Here is a 4,411-nt window from a genome sequence, read left to right as displayed (position 1 = left end):
TGTACCTTTCACTAGATTCGAGCCTTCTCCGATTGTTGACGGTCCATGGTATATACTCTACCAACCGTCTGAGACTCTAGCATAGGTTGAACAACAGAGACCGGAACAGCAGTAGCTTGAACTGCCATAGTCCTTGCTTCATTCCCTTGCACTTGGGAGGAGGTCCTCTATCAACAAACTTCTTCTGAGTACCGGGTTTTTTGAACAAGTCAAAGGGCTTATTCGCATTCAGCTTCTTGCCTTGCACCTTCCTGTTCTTCCAATAACCTGAGCCCGTTGCTTTATTGGAACTAGGTGCCTGGGCCTCAGAAGACTTCTTGGCTTGGGACACCTTATACACTTCTTCCACCTTTCTACACTGGTTTACAAACCGACTGAACTCTCGGATGTCACAATTTGACATCTTCCGAGACATCTTCTCATTAAGACCCCATTGGAACTTGGAGGTCATTTCAGCCGGGGTGGGTAAGGCTCGCCCATAGTTGGCGTATTTCACCAACTCATTGAATTTTGAGAAGTATTGGTCAATAGACATCGACCCTTGTTTGAGATCGTTATACTCATTCTGCTTTTGTTCCCTAGCCTCTCTAGGGAAGTAGTTATCCAAGAACAATGTCTCGAATAACCGCCATGTGATCTCCCGACCTTCAGCTTCTAATGGCTGCACGGTATTTGTCCACCAATCTTCTGCTTCCTCTTCCAGCATATAAACAGAGTAAGCCAACTTCATTGCGTCAGGGCACCTCATCACCCTGAATATCTTCTCCATAGCTTGGAGCCATTTTGCAGCCGCCATTGGCTCATAACCTCCCTTAAAAGAAGGAGGTTTATGTTTCGGAAAGCCATCAATCTCCTTTCCTCCATTTCATGATCACCGACATTTTCAACTTGAGGTTGACGAACCTCGGTGTGATGACTCAGACTCCCAGAGTGGTGACTACCTTCACCCTCATTGTTACCCACTCCACCCTCTTCCTGTGACGGAGGTGGAGAAGGCGTAGCAGTGTGAGGAGGAGGAGTGGGTTGCCGGTTCACGGGCCTAGGACCCCTCAACGTCCTCAGCTCGGTCATCATCGCGGCCATAGCAGTCCGCGAGTCTTCATTTGTCTTTAACAAATTTTCATTGGCTTGCCTGCTAGCAGCCAACTCTCTCTGAACGGCTGCAAGAGCTTCAGCCACGGGATCAGGCGGTACGCCCGTTGCCCCACGGCCACTTCTAGGCCTCACAAGAGCAGCCAAAACAGGTTCTGGCTGAGCATTGGTGTTTGATGGTCCGGGGTTGTTTCGGTTCCTCGTCATGTCACTACACATGTTACACAAAGAAGTGAGTTGATCAGGCCCACACTTAGTGATCACAAATGCAATAATCATACAGAGTACTAAAACAACTATAAAGCATCAAACACTAAGCATACTCAACAATAGCTAACAGTTATTCCCAACGAAACTGCTCTGATACCATAAAATGTAACACCCCGTTCTAGAACCGGTTTGTTAACATCGCATTATGATATTAAGCGCAGTTACAATCACATGGGTTCAATTAAAATCCGGATAAATTTTTCATTTTAAAACGTACCGAACTTATAATACCCAATTTCGTGATCATAACCATATTACCTTGCGGAAACAGATAAATTAAGCTTAACATCATGTTCATTTCCCATTTTTAAACCATTAATTTACTTCTTGTTTAGTTCAATACTTCTACTATATTGTAGGTTTCTTCATTAGCTACCTGTGGCTTCAAACCGTGCTCAAATCGGAGCACTGTAGCCCAAGTTAGGACCATTTGAAGCAACACAAGAGAGTGTTGGTCACAGGCCCAGCGCGCTTCAGCGCGCTACCGGGCGCTCAAGCGCGCGCTATCGGGCGCTAAAGCCTCCATCTGGGCGCTTAAGCGCACGGAGGCAGTAAGCATCAGCATTTCCAGTGTGGATGGGCGCTTAAGCGCGCAACAGGGCGCTCAGGCGCGCTAGCCTGGGCGCTCAAGCTCCCACTGGGACGTTTTAGCGCGCAGAGACAGAAGCATCTCCTCCTTCAGTGGCGAAGGGCGCTTAAGCGCGGACCAGGGCGCTCAAGCGCGCAACCCTGGGCGCTTAAGCCCCACCCTGGGCGCTAAAACACGAGGGGGCAGTAAGCCACCCAACTTTCTGCAGCAAAGGGCGCTTAAGCGCACGCCAGGGCGCTCCAGCGCGCAATCCTGGGCGCTTAAGCCCCCACTTGGGCGCTCCAGCGCGAGGAGGCAGAATGCATTGGCACTCGCAGGGGCAGCAGGGCGCTTGGGCGCGCTCCTGGGCGCTTAAGCGCGCTGCCAGGGAATTCCAATTCCCACATTTCTCAAGTCCAAGCCTAGGGGAAAATGCATCCCCATTACAAACCCCAAATGTCCATGCCCCAAAACTAAATCCTAGCACTCATCCAACCTCTCCTCATGAGATTTAGCTAGAATTTGGGCAGCATGACCTTTGTTTTCTCATCGTTTACCAGTTTAAACGAAGAGGGTACCTAATTGATTTTCAGCCCAACCAATTCAACAACTCAATACATAACAAGCATGCATATATTGAATTCCAAGTAGGCATCATTTACATTACATATCCTTTACAAATCATAGAACTTAGCTTACAAAACACTATGATCATTCCCTTGGCTCCCATCAACAAAAGGTGTAACCAAAGGCATGAGCATAGGCTAAGTTCATCCAATGAATCAAGATATACAAATGATCATGGGCTTTCAAAATAAAATCCTATACATGTCAACTACAAAAGGCATGCATAAACTCAAAGAAGTGCCATATTTCATGCATAATCTAGGTATGGCCACTTGCCACCAGAGGCTCCTGCAGCATCCTTACCTGAAAGGGGGTCCCCACAACACGGGGTGAGATATACGAATATATCCAGTAAACCAGGGGTCCTTGGAGCATCTCTCCACCCCACAGTTCCATATCAGTGTAATAGCAATAACAATAATAATGCAGTAAATACATATCTATGCAAAGTGCAATACATCTCCAGGAGAAATCCCTCGAGCTCTCAAGCTGTCCTAAGGAAACTCAGATGCAAATAGTCCTACTGGCCAGCTAACTACCAAGTATGATTTACGCATCGTCATGCCACATACCAACATAGGGAAACACCATCCTATGCCACACCAAATGCATACACATACGTATAACAAAGCATTACACTATTTTATTGCATTTATATACACAATCACAACCTCCACCCTTTCAGGGCTTGGTAGAACAGTCAAGGGAATTACACCCAAGGTCCGAAGGCTTACCTCAATGCTTCAGTCAACCTTTGTTCTTCACCAACAGTTTCAGCAATCAACTTTTACAAACATACACCTACACATGGTGTAATGCAATCAACACATTGCATCCAAGAGTATTTCACAATCAACCATCAATTACTCAATTCAAAGCACAACACAAGTATGAGCTTACCAATTCCAATGAGCTATTCAAGCTCCATAGCTTGCTCCAATGGTTGATCACTCACGGTTGGTCCAAATGTCTCAATCCTAGACATCACAAGGATCCAATCAATCATTCAACTCACTAATTGTTCAACATGCTAGAATACTAACCAATCCAAGCATGAATTTTCCAATATTATGAACAATTATCAAATGACTATCTAGGCTCATTTCCACCGATTAAATGACATTCCTAGCATTTTCCATAACATGCTCTAAGCTCCATTCTTCCTAGAACATAGCTAATTCAACTACATTTCATAAAAATCCCAATTTACTATTCACAAACCCTAACTCATGCAAATTTCAAGGAATCATGAGGTTCAAGGGTTAGAATCTTACCACCAATGGTCACACAACCAAGGATTGATGGCTCCTCAAGCTTCAATGGAGGTAGAAACTCTCAAAACCCCAAATTTCTCCAAAGGGCCGAATTTTTGAGAGGCAATATCCCTCTCCACAATGCTCCCCACTCAAAACAAAGCTAGGATTATGAAAGAGGGGAAGATTTAGAGTGGTTTAGGCTTTTGAATCACTCCAATCGGTTGGGATTGCTCTTCCTCTCTCTCCCTCTCTCCCTTTCTCCTCCTTCTCCTTCTTCTTCTTTCTCCTTCTTTTCTATTTCTGGCGTCGACGGGCTGGGTGGGAAATGAGGGTCATTTGGTGACTTAAGTCACTTAACATAGGTTAAGTGGCTCTAAGCGGGTATTGGTTCGTCTATCTATTTAACTCCAATAATTACCAAACTTTACCCAAAAGTCTGGAATATTATTCTAGGAATATTACTATTTTTATTTTTATATTTTGGGTACTTTTGACAGTACCCATTTATACCCCTTAATTTTCACTGAGTACACTTTTTAACTCCAAAGTGACTCAGATTCATTTTATTAAGCCTCATACTTAATTTCACCCAGTAAAA

General features: G+C 44.8%; 1 long non-coding RNA gene across 1 annotated transcript; it reads right to left on the bottom strand.

The window, feature by feature from the left end:
- Positions 1–2,491: 2,491 nt before the first annotated feature.
- On the bottom strand, positions 2,492–3,919 carry LOC133298006 (uncharacterized). The gene is made up of 4 exons (XR_009749713.1): positions 3,832–3,919; positions 3,458–3,534; positions 3,292–3,358; positions 2,492–2,860 (listed from the first exon to the last, which is right to left on the bottom strand). It is a non-coding gene; the product is annotated as an uncharacterized LOC133298006 (long non-coding RNA).
- Between the last annotated feature and the right edge of the window lie 492 nt (positions 3,920–4,411).

This window comes from Gastrolobium bilobum, unplaced genomic scaffold (assembly GCF_033153095.1).
Source record: "Gastrolobium bilobum isolate Gb01-03AN ecotype WA unplaced genomic scaffold, APGP_CSIRO_Gbil_v1 utg13341, whole genome shotgun sequence".
NCBI lineage: Eukaryota > Viridiplantae > Streptophyta > Magnoliopsida > Fabales > Fabaceae > Gastrolobium > Gastrolobium bilobum.
The sequence above is the reverse complement of the archived record's forward strand: the minus strand, read 5'-3'. Positions and strand labels throughout refer to the sequence as shown.